This window comes from Hylobates moloch, unplaced genomic scaffold (assembly GCF_009828535.3).
Source record: "Hylobates moloch isolate HMO894 unplaced genomic scaffold, HMol_V3 SCAFFOLD_11, whole genome shotgun sequence".
In the NCBI taxonomy this organism is placed as follows: Eukaryota; Metazoa; Chordata; class Mammalia; order Primates; family Hylobatidae; genus Hylobates; species Hylobates moloch.
The window spans coordinates 88,772,258-88,789,245 of record NW_026652286.1 but is presented as its reverse complement, the minus strand read 5'-3'; the positions used below and the strand labels follow the sequence as shown (position 1 = coordinate 88,789,245).

Below are 16,988 nucleotides of genomic sequence, written 5' to 3'. Positions count from 1 at the left end.
ACCTTGACTAATATGATGCAAAAATCCTCAACAACATACTACTAAACTCAATTAAACAGCACATTAAATGGCTAAAACACTATAATCAAACAGTTTATCCTTGAGATGCATGGATGGTTTGACATATGCAATTGACATATGCAAATTAAAAATGTGATACACCATATTTACAAAATAAAGAATCATATGGTCATCTCAGTGGATGCAGAAAAAGTATTTGACAAAATTTAACATCTTTTTATGATAAAGTCTTTCAACAAATTAGATGTGAAAGGAACGCACTTCAACATAACAAAGACTATATATGGCAAGCCCATAGGTAACTCCATACTCATTGGTGAGAAGCTGAAAGCTTTTCTCTAAGATCAGGAAAAAGACAAGGGTGCTTACTCTCACCACTTATATTAAACATAATACTTGAAGTCCCAGCCAGAGCAATTAGGTTAGAAAAAGAAATAAAAGGCATCCAAAATAGAAAAGAAAAAGTTAAATTGTCTCTGTTTTCAGATGACATTATCTTATATGTAGAAAATCCTAATGACTACAAAATATCTGTAATAAACAAATTCAGTGAAGTTGCAGAATACAAAATCAGTATACAAAAGTCACTTTTGTTTTTATACACTGACAACAAACTGTTCAAAAAGGAAAGAAAGTGTTTATATACACTTCTGTTTCTATACACTAACAAACTGCCCAAAAATGAAATTCTAAAAAATAATTCCACTTACAGTAGCATCAAAAAGAACAAATTATTTAGAAGGAGATGAAATACCTGTACACTAAAAACTATGACATTGATAAAAGAAATTGAAGAAGGCACAAGTAAATTGAAAGATATGTTCAGAGATTGGAAGAATAAATATTGTTAAAATTTCCATGTTATCCAAGGTGATACACAGATTTAATTCAATTTCTATCAAAACTCCAAAGCATTTTTCTCAAAAATAGAAAAAAAATACTTAAATGTGTAGGGGACCATAAGAAACCTTGAAAAGCCAAAGCAATTAACCAAAAAGCTGGAGGCCTCACACTCCCTAATTTCCCTATATTACAAAGTTACAGTAATCAAAACAGTATGATAGTGGCATAAAAAAGAGATTCATAGACCGATGAAACAGAATAGAGAGCCTAGAAGTAAACTCATGCATATGTGGTCAACTAATCTTTGACAAGAGCTCACAATGAAGATACACAATGGGAGAAAAAAAGTTTCTTTGATAAATGGCTATGGGAGAAATGGATAGCCACATACAAAAGAATGAAACCGGACTCTTGTATGTTGCTATATACAAATATTAACCCCAAATGGATTAAAGACTTAAATGTAATATCTGAAACTATAAAACTTCTAGAAGAAAACAGGAAAAAAGGTTTTTGATACTGGCCATGGCAATGAGTTTTTGAATATGACATCAAACACAGACGCTACAAAAGTAAAAATACACAAGTGGGAGTACATCAAACTAAAAATCTTTCACACAGCAATGGAAACAATCAACAAAATGAAAAGGCAACCTAGAGAACTGGTGAAAATATTTTCAAAGCATGTATTTGATAAGTGGTTAATATCCAAAATATATAAAGAATGTACACAGCTGAACAGCAAATCAAACAAAAAAATAGCTGATTTTTAATAAATGGGCAAAGGCTCTGAACAGACAATTCTCCAAAGAAGATATACAAATGCCAAACAGGTATATGGAAAGTTACTTAACGTCACTATCTTCAGAGGAATGCAAATCAAAATCACACTGAGCAATCATCTCACGCTTGTTAGAGTGGCTATTTAAAAAGACAAGAGGTAAATGCTGGTGAGGCTGTGAAAAAATGAAAACCCTTGAAAAGTGTTGGCAGGACGGTAAATTGATATAGCCATTATGGAAAAGTTTGGAAATTCCTCAAAAATCTTAAAATAGAACTACCAGAAAACCCAACAACTTTATTTCTGGGTATATGTCCAAAGGAAATGAAATCAGTATCTCAAAGAGATATCTGCACTCTCATATTCACTGCAGCATTATTTATAATAGCCAAGATATGGAAACAATCTAAGTGCCATTGACAGAAGAATGAGTTAAGAATTTATATATATGTATATATATATATTCATTATATCTAATTTATATTATATTTCTACATATACTATATCTATATTTTATATGTAATATATGTATATAATATACTTACATAGTATATATGTATATAAATATATGCACACACATACATACATAATAGAATATTATCCAGCCATGATAAAGAAGGAAATCCTGCCATTTGCAACAATATGGATGAAACTGGAGGACATTATGCTAAGTGGGAAAAGCCAGACACAGAAAGAAAGCCACTCTATGATCTTACTTATATATGGAATCTTAAAAAAGTCCAATTCATAGTAACACGTTGAATGATGGTTGTCAGTGGCTAGGGGGTAAAGAGGGTTGTGAGAAATTAATCACAAAGTACACATTTTTAGTTATAAGATTCACTAGTTCTGGGACTCTAATGTACAGTATGGGTGGTCATGGGCATGTTGATTTGATAGTGCCAATCATTACACAATGTATGCATATATCAAATTATCACATTGTACATCTTGAATATATACAATCTTTATTTATCAATTAAATATTTTAAAATAAATTTTAAAAACAGGAGAGAAAATCCTTGTGGTATACAATACAATACTGCTCATAAATAAAAAGAAATAATCTATTTAAAACATGAATGAATCTCAAAATAACTATGTTGAGTGAAAGAAGCTAGACACCAAAATAATTCACACTATATCCTGTTTATTAAAATTCTAGATATTGCAAACTAGTGTATAATTACAGATAGCAAGTCAGTGGTTGCCTGTGAGGATGAGGGTGGGGGGCATACAAGGGGGCTGAGAAAACTTCTGGTTATGTTAAATATGTTCATTATCCTGATTGCGGCAATGGCTTTATGATTATATACATGTGTCAAACTTATCAAATTGTACACTTTAAATAAGTGTGGTCTATTTTATATCAGTTCTATTTCAATAAAACTGATTTTTAAAGGCATATAGATGGCCAAGAGGTACATGAGAATGTATTCAAAGTCACTAATCATCTGGGAAACACAAATCAAAACCACAATGAGATATTACCTCACATCTGTTCAAATGGCTATTCAAAAAGACCAGAGATAACAAGTGTTGGCAAGGATGTGGAATAAAGGCAATCCTTATATCCTGTTGGTGGGAATGTAAATTGGTACAGCCATTATGAAAAACAGCGTGGAGGGTCCTCAAAACGTTAAAAATGGAACTACCATATGATCTAGCAACCTCATGCCTGGGTACATATCCAAAGGAAATAAAACCAGTATCTTGAAAAGTTATCAACACTCCTATGCTTATTGTAGCATTATTGACAGTAGCAAAGACATAAAAATGACCTAAGCAGCAATCCATGAATAATTGAATGTGATGTATGCATACAACATAATATTATTTGTCAGTAGAAAGCAGGAAATTCTACTATTTGTGATAACGTGGATGAAACTGCAGGCCCTTATGCTAAGTGAAATAAGGCAGACAGAGAAAGACAAATGCTGTATGGTATCACTTATATGTGGAATCATAAGAAAAAAAAGTTGAACTCATAGAAGCAGACAGTGGAATGGCGGTTGCCAAGGGGCTGGGGCGGGGGTAGGAAAAACGAGGAGATGTTGGTCAAAAGGTACAAACTTCTAGTTATAGGTAAATAAGTTCTGAGGATATAATATCCTGCATGGTGACTATCATTAATAATATCGTATTGTACCTGTAATCCCAGCACTTTGGGAGGCCGAGGCGGGCGGATCACGAGGTCAGGAGATCGAGACCATCCTGGCTAACACGGTGAAACCCCGTCTCTATTAAAAATACAAAAAAAAAAAATTAGCCTGGCGTGTTGGCGGGCGCCTGTAGTCCCAGCTACTCGGAGAGGCTGAGGCAGGAGAATGGCGTGAACCCCGGAGGCGGAGCTTGCAGTGAGCCGAGATGCGCCACTGCACTCCAGCCTGGGGGGCAGAGCAAGGCTCCATCTCAAAAAAAAAAAAAAAAAATAATAATAATAATAATACCGTATTGTATTCTTCAACTTTTTTTTTAAAAAAGCTAACAATATGGGGTGGTGGATGTGTTAACTTGATTGTAGTAATCACTCCACAGTGCAAACACATATCAAATCATCACATCATACATCATACATTAACATATATAATTTTATTTGTTGATCATACTTCAATAAAGCTGAATGATTTTTATCTAAAAATACATAACAAAAAGGGAAAGAAAAGTTGCTCAATGTTATTAGTTACAAGGAAAATGTAAATCAAAACCACAGTGAGGTAATACTTCATACCCATCAGGACAGCTATAATAAAAAAAGATAAAAATTTACAAGTACTAGTAAGGATGTGGAGAAGTTGGAACTCTTATGCATTGCTGGTGGGAATGTAAGACTGTGCTGCTACTGTGGAAAACACTTCAGTGGTTAAAGATAAAGTTACCATATGACCCACCAATTCTATGCTGCTAGGTATATATCTCATATAATTGAGAACAGGAACTCAAACAAACATATGTACACAATTGCTGATAGCCGTATTATTCACAGTAGTCAAAATGTGGAAACAACCCAAACATCTATCAATGGAAGAATGGATAAACAAATTATGGTATACACATACAATAAAATATAATTTAGTTATAAAAAGGAATAAAGTACTAGTATGTGCTGCAATGTGGATGAACCTCAAAAACGTTATGCTAAGAAGCCAGACACAAAAGATTGCATATTATATAATTCCCTTTATATGAAATACCCATAATTTGTAAATTTGTAAAGACGGAAAGCAGATTAGTGGTTCCTAGGGGTTAGAGAGGAGGAGAGGTAGGGTTGGGGAAAGTGGAGAGTAATTGCTTAATTGGTAGAGGGTTACATTTTTTTGTTATTGTTTTGTTTTCTTTGTTTTTTTTAATATACTTTAAGTTTTAGGGTACATGAGCACAATGTGCAGGTTTGTTACATATGTATACATGTGCCATGTTGGTGTGCTGCACCCATCAACTCATCATTTAGCATTAGGTATACCAACAGTGGCTGGTATCGGTTGTTCCTTTCCATGTTTAGTGCTTCCTTCATGAGCTGTTTTAGGGCAGGCCTGGTGGTGACAAAATCTCTCAGCATTTTCTTGTCGGTAAAGTATTTTATTTCTCCTTCACTTATGAAGCTTAGTTTGGCTGGATATGAAATTCTGGGTTGAAAATTCTTTTCTTTAACAATGTTGAATATTGGCCCCCACTCTCTTCTGGCTTGTAGAGTTTCTGCCGAGAGATCAGCTGTTAAGTCTGATGGGCTTCCCTTTGTGGGTAACCCGACCTTTCTCTCTGGCTTCCCTTAACATTTTTTCCTTCATTTCAACTTTGGTGAATCTGACAATTATGTGTCTTGGAGTTGCTCTTCTTGAATATCTTTGTGGCGTTCTCTGTATTTCCTGAATTTGAATGTTGGCCTGCCTTGATAGATTGGGGAAGTTCTCCTGGATAATATCCTGCAGAGTGTTTTCCAACTTGGTTCCATTCTCCCTGTCACTTTCAGGTACACTCAGACATAGATTTGGTCTTTTCACATAGTCCTATATTTCTTGGAGACTTTGTTTGTTTCTTTTTATTCTTTTTTCTCTAAACTGCTCTTCTCACTTCATTTCATTCATTTAATCTTCCATCACTGATACTCTTTCTTCCAGTTGATCGAATCGACTACTGAGGCTTGTGCATTTGTCACATAGTTCTCGTGCCTTGGTTTTCAGCTCCATGAGGTCCTTTAAGGACTTCTCTGCATTGGTTATTCTAGTTAGCCATTCGTCTAATTTTTTTTCAAGGTTTTTAACTTCTTTGCCATGGGTTCAAACTTCCTCCTTTATCTCGGAGTAGTTTGATCGTCCGAAGCCTTCTTCTCTCAACTCGTCAAAGTCATTCTCCATCCAGCTTTGTTCCGTTGCTGGCGAGGAGCTGCATTCCTTTGGAGGAGGAGAGGTGCTCTGCTTTTTAGTTTCCAGTTTTTCTGCTCTGTTTTTTCCCCATCTTTGTGGTTTTATCTACCTTTGGTCTTTGATGATGCTGACGTACAGATGGAGTTTTGGTGTGGATGTCCTTTCTGTTTGTTAGTTTTCCTTCTAACAATCAGGACCCTCAGCTGCAGGTCTGTTGGAGTTTGCTGGAGGTCCACTCCAGACCCTGTTTGCCTGGGTATCAGCAGTGGAGGCTGCAGAACAGTGGATATTGGTGAACAGGAAATGTTGCTGCCTGATTGTTCCTCTGGAAGTTTTGTCTCAGAGGAGTACCCGGCCGTGTGAGGTGTCAGTCTGCCCCTACTGGGGGTGCCTCCCAGTTAGGCTGCTCGGGGGTCAGGGACCCAGTTGAAGAGGCAGTCTGTCGGTTCTCAGATCTCCAACTGCATGCCGGGAGAACCACTACTCTCTTCAAAGCTGTCAGACAGGGACATTTAAGTCTGCAGAGATTTCTGCTGCCTTTTGTTTGGTTATGCCTTGCCCCGAGAGGTGGAGTCTACGGAGGCAGGCAGGCCTCCTTGAGCTGCGGTGGGCTCCACCAAGTTTGAGCTTCCCAGCTGTTTGTTTACCTACTCAAGCCTTGGCAATGGCGGGTGCCCCTCCTCCAGCTTCACTGCTGCCTTGCAGTTTGATCTCAGCCTGCTGTGCTAGCAATGAGCGAGGCTCCATGGGTAGGACCCTCCGAGCCAGGCGCAGGATATAATCTCCTGGTGTGCCGTTTGAAAGACCACTGGAAAACTGCAGTATTAAGGTGGGAGTGACACAATTTTCCAGGTGCCGTCTGTCACCCCTTTCTTTGACTAGGAAAGGGATTTCCCTGAACCCTTGTGCTTCCCAGGTGAGGCGATGCCTCGCCCTGCTTTGGCTCACGATTGGTGCGCTGCACTCACTGTCCTGCACCCTCTGTCCGACACTCCCCAGTGAGATGAACCCAGTACTTCAGTTGGAAATGCAGAAATCACCCGTCTTCTGCGTCGCTCATGCTGGGAGCTGTAGACTGGGGCTGTTCTTATTTAGCCATCTTGAAATGCCAGACCGAGGGCTATATTTTGGATTGATTAAAATGTTTTAGAACTAGCTAGAGGTAAGTTGTGGCACAACATTGTGAAAGTACGAAATGCTACTGAGTAGTACACTTTAAAATGTTTAATTATATGTTATGTAAATTTTACATCAATTTAAAAACAACTAAAAATAATAAATAACTTTAAAAATAAAGGTATACAGAGTGAAATAAAGGAAGTAATACTATCTTTATTTGCAGGTGACATTATAGTTTTACAGAAAATTATAAGGAATTTACAATAAAATCTATAGAACAAATATGTGACTTTATCATGTTTATAAGATGAAAGCGCAATATACCAATATTAACTATATTTTTATATGTTATCAATAAACAATTTAAAAATGAAATGAGAAATTATATTATTAATACTAGTATAAAATGAAAATATGTAGGGATGAATTTAACAAAATATGTGCCAGATCAGTATCTTGAAAACTACAAAATACTGTTGAGAGGGATTTTTAAAGATGTAAATAAATGGCATGACATACCATGTTCATGGATCAAAAGACTCAATAGTGTTAAGATGTCAGTTGTCCCTAATTTACTCTACAGTTTCGAACTATTCCTATTAAAGTCCTAGCAGCCTTCTTTTTTAGAAAATAGCAAGTTGATTCTAAAATTTATATGGAAATGCAATGAAATTAGACTTGTCAAAATAGTTTTTTTGAAAAATAACAGCTATGAAAGATTTATATTATATGTATTCCAGACTTACTATAAAGCTATAGTAATACACAGGTACTCATATAAAGATAGATTTTTTGGATCAATGGAGAGGAATCGAAGGTCCAGAAATAGACCTTCCAATATATGGTAAATTGATTTTCAGCGAAGGTCACGAGATAAATCACTGTGGAAAGAAAAGTGTTTTCAACAAATGGTGCTGAGATAACTGGATATCTACATGAAAAAAAGTAAAACTCAGCCTTCACCTAATAACATGCACAAAAATGAACTAAAAATGAATCACAGACCTAAACACAAAAGCTAAAATTACAATATTTCCAGACAAAAAATTCACAGCATAAAATTGGCATGACTTTGAGGTAGGCAAATATTTCTTGAATAAAACACAAAAAGCAAAAGCCCTAAAGAAAATAATTACTAATTTAAAAATTTTAAACTAGCAAAATGAAAAGGTAAACCACAGACTAGAATAAAATATTCTCAATAGAGGTATTTTACAAGGAATTTTAATGCAGATTATGTAAAGAACTTATTCCAGCTTAATAAGAAGAAAATAATCCAGTGAAACGTTGGTAAACATTTAAGATAGTTCACAAAGAATATATACCATGAAAAGATGCTGAACATCATTAGTCATAAGGGAAAAGTAAATTAAAGCCATACCATGAGATACCTTTATTATACCTACTAGAATGATTAAAATTAAAAAGACACATCACCAAGTGTTGGTAAGGAATTGAAGCTACAGGAACTCTCATACACTGTTTGTATAAATAAAAAAAATGACACAAACACCTTGAAAAACAGTTTGGCAGTTGCTAAAGAAGTTAAATATACCCTTACCGTACATAAGCTATGGCAATATCCTTTCTAGCCTCTCTCTTGTGAACACATTAGACATTACCATGTCTAGTAAATGTACGCAAGAAAACAAATTCAAGGATTCTCTTGATAGCATTGCTTCTAAGAGTGAATAAATGGAAATAAACTGTGCCTTATCAGGGAACTAACAAACTGTGGTTTATTCATACTGTGAAATACTATACAGTAATTACAGTGAATAGACTACAGCCACATATATCAACATGGAGAAAGCTCATAAGAAAAAATTGAGTGAAAAAATTAATTGTAATAGGGTATGTATTATTTACAGACACACATAAATAGTAAAAGCACGCAACACAAATGGACATTACACAAACTTCAAGTTAGTAGATATCTATGGGGTGAAGAGATGGGAGAAGAATGTAGGTGGGACATTATCTGTAACTGAAATTATTTCTTTTAAAAAACAGAGATCTGAAGCAGATATGACAACATATTAATTTCTGTTTAATTTCAGTTGTAGAAACACAAATGTTTGTTATATTTTGAAAATGTCTCTGTTTTTTGTGTTTTGTAATATAAAACAGGAAGAAATTGGCCCATATTCAAAGAGAGGGGAAGTTCAGTCCAAAGATTTTGGTTTGCTGAGCCCCACTCAGGAATTTATGGAGAAATCAAGTTCCTTGTGGCTTCCATTGCACCTTCCAGAAAAGAGTCAGAAAATACACCCAGGAGACCATGCCAGAGAGGAAGGTGTAAGATTCTGGAAACGGTAGTCTCCTACATTTGGTACCTGCCACTTTCACTTCAGTTTCTGACAGCAATCAGCAGACTCTCAGAACCAAAAGGGCCTGCAGGATTGTCCTCAGAAGCATCAGGGATATGAGGACTGGGAAGGCTGAGTTTCACTCTGCAGCCAGGTTTGGAGAGATAGAGCCTGAGCAAAAAAATGGGGATGGTCTCAGTTAATGCGGTCAGAGGAAACAGTATAACCCTGGTGTGGGGAAGAAGGAGAATAAGTGAACTTAATGAGGCCCTCATTCTACACAGATTCCTGAGATGCCCTAACACATAATCACATTGCCATAAGCACTTAGAATCTTCCTCTGCATACTGCTCCATGGGAATATTTCAGAATTCTTGGAGAGCTGATCCAACACAATAGCTCCTAAGTTCCTTGACCTTCTTAATCCCACTGAACATTGTTTCCACTCCTATATGGCTGTGTCTTACCTATATGTCATCATTTGGCTCTTCCTTCAGTGTGGAAACTTCAAATCTAGTGGCCCTTCTCTGCCAAAATAAGTGTATCAGGTCTTTTACTTTCTAATTCCCATTGTACTTGCTCTTCAATCCCACTGATGTCTCTAGGCCTGTGAATCCCTCATTTTCCTTTCATCTATCAACTACCTTTTAATTTCATTCTTTTACCAACCATAAAACCCACATTGATATCTTGAGTTATTCACTTGTAACTTCAACTCTTTTCTCCCATTTTCTTACTTGGCATTCTTTCCAAATTCATTCTGCAATCTATATTCTCTGTCCCTAAACATGTATGGCTGAGAAGAGCCAGAGAAAATTTTATATCCATACAAGCTGACATTATTGGAAATTTATAAATTTCCGGTATGAACTGGTTTTCAATTCTGTTTAACAAACCTTTCCTTTGGCTTAGACAATTCACTGTCAATATTCCTTTAGAAGATATTCCAAACCCATCTTTTCCTTAATCATTCTCTGAACCTCTGGCTTTCTACCTCACAAAGTGTAAGAAGGCTATAAGGTGTGAGTTAACTATACCTGTGTCTAAACCCACAATGGGATACTTTGTAATCTCTGCAATCATATGACCCTCTGTTCAAGGTTTATCATTCCCACCTACTTTGGGCCGTTTTTTCTTCTCTTATTCCTTCAGGATCAAATTCTTTCTCTTTTCTGCCCTTATCCTTTTGATATATAAATATCTGCAAGGCTTTCCCGTCTTAAAATCAAACAAGCAAAAACATTTACAAAAAATCATCCACACTTCCCCATCCATTTTAAAGTGCTTCATTTTGTTTCTCATGGTCATGATTCAAATATATATGGTTTAAAAATTATAAAGTTTTCTAATATATATTTTTCTAATATAGAGATGTATTCTAATATATATAATTCATATACATATATACATGACTGTGTTTGTGTGTCCTTCACTTTCCATATACCCCATGAGTCACAGCTCATGGCTCTCACTCTTTTACTACACCACTAAAAGTACTCTGGCAAGTCACCAATGACCTTCTACGTTCATATCCAGTGACTACTTTTCTGCCTTATTTATTTGCGCTTCCTACAATATTTGATACTACTGATCAAACTCTCCCACTTTCAAGGAATAATCCACTTCCTAGTGGCATGACACTGTGATATAATAAGAAATACATACTTGGTCTCTGCCCCCAGTTTCTGTTAAAGAGCTCTTAAAATCTTTGGAATTTCCTAGGCAATAAGGACTTCTTGTGTTTTCATGACGTGACTCTTGGTAGGCTCCTGGATGGAGGTTGGTTACCAGAAAGACCCAGCCAGGATTAAAAGCTTGAGACTTGCAGCCTCACTGCCTGACTTCCAGGAAGAGAAGAAAGGCTGGAGATTGAGTTAAATAATAGATCACACCTACATCGTGAAGCCTTCATAAAAATCCCTGAACTACAGGGTTCAGAGCAGTTCCAGGTTGTTGAACACATGAAGGTGCTGTGAGGGTGGTGTACGCAGAGAGGCTTGGAAGCTCTGTGCCTCTTCCCATACACTTTGCCCCAGGTAACTTTTCATTTCACTGTTCATCTGTGTCCTTTGTAATACAGTTTATAGGAAACCAGTAAACATGTGTTTCTCTGAGCCATCCTAGGAAGTTATGGAACCCAAGGAGGGGATTGTGGGAACCCTGATTTAAAGCTGGAGGGTCAGAAGCAAAGGTCACAACCTGGGAGTTGCAACTGAAATATGAAGCGGGAGGCAGTCTTGTGGGTCTGAGTCCTTGACTTGTAGAGTCTGTGCTATCTTCAAGTAGACAGTGTTGGAATCCAGTTAAGTTGCAGGATATCCAGCTACATCTGGGTGTCAGCGAATTGGTTGGGAATGGGTGTGAGGGGGAAAAACCTCACATTTGGGTGGCCCGGAGTAAAGTATTGGTTGTTGAGTGAGAGTAGTAGAGTGGAGAAAAATGGAGTTAGTTTGTTTTTCCATATTCACTTGGTTTCCTCCATATCATGCTCCCCTGAAGCTTCTGCTGTCTCTCCACCTTTGCACTCACTGTCCTTTACTCACGTCTCATTCAGTGTTTGTCTCCTTACTGCTTGACTTTGACCCTCTCTCTTCTCAATCTACAAACTCTACGTGAGTGAATGCAGTGACTGCCCCTGTTCCCATGGCTTCCACACCACCTCAATCCTGACAACCGTAAAAACCTATACTGTATTTCCAATTCATATTTCCTTTCCTGAGCCCCAGGTCCTCATACTTAGCCATTTGCTGGTCATCTGCCATAGCAATACAAACTCAACATGTCTAAATCCATACCCTGTAGAATATCTTTTCCTCCTAAATTCTCTGTTTTGCTTGGTGAAACTCCTGTCCTCTCAAATTCCAATACCAGCAACCTAGAATTTAACTTCGCCTTTTCCCTCCATGTACATCCAGTGAATAATCAAGACTTCTCTCAAGTATACCAAAGTATTTCTTGAAAGAGGCAGAAGAATTTAGTGGTTAGAGGATCACTTGAGCCAAACTGCATTGGTTTGTAGGCAGGTTTTGCCACTTACCAGCTGTTGACCTTGGTGAAGTTACTTATTTTCTCTGTGCTTCAATGTCCTCATATATGAAAAAGGAGTGATAATAATAGTACCTACTTCACAGAGTTGTTGAAGATTTAAACAAATACATAAAAAGCATCTAGAAAGTAGCCCACAATAATCATTTGGTAACTCATTATCATTATATTGTTATTAATTTATTGTAATTTTCACAGCCACATATCCATGCAGATATCCGTCATCTCTTCCCTCAGTCTTCTGTCTCTTCTCTCCTTCCGAGAAGGCTTAGGGGTTTTGGTACTGAGGTCTTGGAGTGGGAGTGGTCAGGGCTGTCTCATAGCAAGCAGCAAGGCAGGAATCTAAAGGCGCTCATTATTTGGCTCCTGAGTAAGCGCAGACTGGGAAGCAAAAGAAGGTACAAAAAGACATCAGGGGAGGGAAACAAGAAGAACTGAGTCTGAAGGGAAGGGCTGGCCACTCAAATTGGACCGAGACAAATGAAGAATGTTCAGAGGTGGAGCTGGAGATGTTCCCAAGGCAAAATATGAAATTGAATAGCGAGAAAATATGTTTCAGAGAAATAGTATCCTAACTCAGTGCTCTGCAATCCATGCTGTATATTAATATCACCTGAGGAGCATTTATGACCTACTGAAGCCAAGGTGCAGCCCAGCCAGATTTAATCAGAATCTCAGGATTGAGGTCACAATACCATGATTTTTTAATTCCCCCGGTAATTCTAATGTGTGGCATGTGGCTAGGGTTGGGAATCAGTGTCCTAATTTTGATCACTTATCCAACACCATCCCTACCTGTCATGTATACACACGGGCAGTTTGCACTTGCTTTTGTTAAGGCAAAGCTGGTCATGACATTATCTAGTCTAAAGCCCTTCAAGGGCTCTCCATAATCCTATAGGACAAAAAATCCCAATTCCATAGCATTTAAAAAGCCTTTCCTGATTATAGTCTTCTCTACTTCCTGCTGGCTTTTGAGAGCCAGTCGAGCATATTTTTTCCCAGCTTTGAGTTTAATGATGTCTTGGAAGTTTGAAATCAGCCATGTTGGGCATGTTTACACTATAGAAATTGGTGTGCTGAAAATCAGGGTTCCCGTAACCCCACTCCAAAAAGCTGGTTGTTAAAATTTTACCAGCTCATCACTGCTTTCTCTCACATTTTCCACATTGAAATGTTAGACATACTTTACTGAAATGTTAGACAACTTGAACTTTCTAGAACATGGCCTTTCAGAAGCTGTTCCTTCTACTTATAATATTTTTGTCTTTTCTTATTAACCATGCATATTTCTATTACCCTTCAAGTCTCAATTGAAACATCACTCTCCCTGTGAATGCTCTCCCATCCACTCCAAGAAGAGTGGGTCTCTTCCTTCCCTGTTACGGCTATACATCATTGGTATGATATTTAATGATTGTGTTTTGTTACATGTAATAACCTGAATTGCTTATGTACTACATGGTGTTTTTCCCCATCATACTATGAACCCCTTCTTGTCAAGGACCATTTCTCTGTCATCTTTGGGTCTCTATTAGCCTATCATAGTGCCTGGCATATAGTAGACACTCAATAATTGTTTCTTCAATGAATAAATGGGAGGATGAATGAATAAACCCATTGAAGGGGCTTATTCAGAACAAAGAGCTTGGAGCAATACTGAAATGCCTCATTTTGGAGGGCATTTAATGCCAGATTTGGACTTCATCTTATAGTAAATGGAGAACTACTGAAGTTTTTCTGACAAGGGAAGTGACCTGTAACAAACCTTGTTTAGGATGGTTATTCTGACAGTAGTGTTCAGAGGGGAATGAGAGAAGAGGAATCAGAGGAAAGAACTCTGGTCAAGGGGGTCAGAAATTGAATAGGTGAAAAGGTAGAGTCAGGAGGTGGGCTCAGCAGAGGCACACCTACCAGTCATTGGCATCCTGGGATGAGTATGGGGGAGAATTAATGTGATAGTGAGAAGCCCAGAAATAATGAGTATTTGGTTTGCTTGCCTTGAAGAATAGAAAATGTAAGGATACATGATGGCTCTCTTCAAATCTTTGACAACTACTCCCAGGGGAACAGAAATTAGCCAATTTATTTCTGTATTCTGAGTTGCCCAGAGGTCAGATCTAAGACAAATATAAGGAAGACTTTTTTTATCCATTAGACATGTCTAAAAATGGAGCAAGCTGCCTAAAGAAGTAGTGAGTACCTTGTCACAGGAAATGATCAAGCAGGGCAATTGGTAGGGTATGTTACAGAGGGAATCCAAGAATTAGACCAGGTAATTTTTCTGGCACTTAAGATTCTGTTATTTTCTGCTGGATTCTGTCCCAGTGAGTTTGAGATAACAGTGCAACTTTCAGATGCAGTGTCCAGGAGCTGGAGTTCCCGGACATAAAGCAAAGGAGACCTCTCAGGGACAAAACTGTATTCTGAGTGTTGGGTGCCCAAGCCCAGTACTGTTTACATTGTACCATAGTTATCCCAAAGAAAACAGCCAGTGCCAAAAAGTGGCGGTGCTGTGTTGGGTCATCTCTGACTTCTCGAACCCCAGGAGGGTGTCAAGAGGCCATGAAGAAAATGCCCCACAGCAGCTTTCCTTCCCCTTCTTAGCTTTAGAAGGTGACCTCACTGTGTTTTCATCCAATAATAGGGTGTTCCTCAAGTTCCCTTTTCTCCAGCACAGCATTTCTTCTGCCTTTACACCCTCAAAGGCCCTCTGTCTTGCTGTGACATAATCCTCCACATGTGTTCTTGGTCCCATTTCCCCTCTCCCCCTTCTGGGATCTTCCTCCATCTCTCTTGGCACCCAATCTTTGCTTTTTATTGGTTCTAAACATTTATAATTATTTTTATCCTAGAACAAAAAAAGTCCCTAAAATTACTTGTCAGCCTCTATTCACTCAGATTTGTAAAGTGGATGCTCTACTCTTGTTGCCCTTGACCTTGGCCACATCCTTGCACCTCGGCCACATCCTTGCACCTCACTCCTTTCTTACAGTCCAACTTCGACCCCAAGATGCTTTTCTGAAAGACAACCATGTAACACAGCAGAAACAGGATATTATTTGAGATCAGAAGGCTTGGGTCAGTTTCTGGATCAGCCACTTACTATCCGAACCTCGCTTTCTTCATCACATTTGTTATGAGCATCAGATGAGCTAAGAGATGAGGAAGACGTTTTCTACCCATGAACTGAAAAACACTGTACAAATGTTAGTGTTAGTGAAACTGCTGTCACAGAGATGATCAGTGACGTCTTTCACCACCTGCTTCAAGGGCCTTTGCTCTGTTCTCCATCTCATATTGTCTTGGCCACATTTGAACTTGCTGTGCCTTCCTTTGTGAAACTCTTTACTTCCATGGTTTCCTTTTCATTTTTTTCTAAGAAATTAACATCTCATTTCTAGTTTCCTCTCTGCATCCTCCTTCTGCCCCAACATCCAGATTCCTATAAGTTGTCTTCCTTTTTCTGCTGTTCCTTCTTTACTTCCAAGTAAGGGAATAATCACCCTTCCATGGATTCAACTATCTCTTCTGGATGCATAACCAATTCACATTTCTCTCCCAAGTTTTGGTCCCAGATTTAAAACCCTGCTGGATTTCTCCTCTGGTTTTCCTGCCAGGATCTCACATTCTCTATTGTTTTCACAAGATAAATCAATGCATCTTTGTAGAGCCTCTGAAAAAGTGGTTTGAAAAGGCCAGAGACTGAAATATTACTGGCCGGCCCTGCAAAGGAGTGCACTTATCATCAGGGCCCATCTCCCAAATGCCAATCAGAGAGAACAATTCCTTTTATGTAAACTTCATGTTGTAAATTATAGTATCTGCATGCCAAGTAGAGGATGGTAATATTCACTCCCATGAGTCTCTGGGTATTGCTAAAGCATTTTATGAATTGACAACTGTCCTATATTATCCATCTCTCTGGGTTCTAGATTCTTGGTTTTGGAAACTGCCAATGGCCAAAGTCTATAAGCTGAGTTCTGGGGTCCTTCCCAAACCCTCCTTGATGGGTAAACAAGGTGATCATCAAAAGAGTAATAAGACCAATTCTTGTCAGATTTCTTTTTCCTTGTCTGATCCAAGAGAAACCACCTATCTAGTCCAACTGGCCCAGAAATTCTGTCCTTTTAATATTTTGAGTTGTACTAAACTATAAAAAATCTTTTCTTTATATCATAGCAAATATATGTGATCTATCTGTGTTTCCCTCTACTGGTCTCTTTAATGTATGTTAGTGGTAGATGTTTAATAAATGTTAGTTTTCTTTCCCTATTTCCCTTTTCTCTATCAGACTGCCAGAGCCATGAGTGGAGGGACTTAGTACTTCTCATTTTTGTACCCCTAATGCCATGCCTTATTCATCCATCCATACACACACACACACACACACACACAGTTAAACTGAACCTATTAAAGTAAGTATAAAATATCTATATGGGTGGTGTGGGAATATCCAATTTTTAAATAGTAACAAGAAGGATAAGGTATGATGCCTTTTGCATT

At 37.8% G+C, this 16,988-nt stretch overlaps 1 long non-coding RNA gene across 1 annotated transcript in view; it reads right to left on the bottom strand.

The window, feature by feature from the left end:
• Nucleotides 1-12,666: 12,666 nt before the first annotated feature.
• Nucleotides 12,667-16,988, bottom strand: part of LOC116477448 (uncharacterized) — a 62,071-nt gene continuing 57,749 nt past the window's right edge. Inside the window, exon 6 of the long non-coding RNA XR_004250460.2 lies at nucleotides 12,667-12,863. This is a non-coding gene — a long non-coding RNA (uncharacterized LOC116477448). The remainder of the gene's footprint in view (nucleotides 12,864-16,988) is intronic.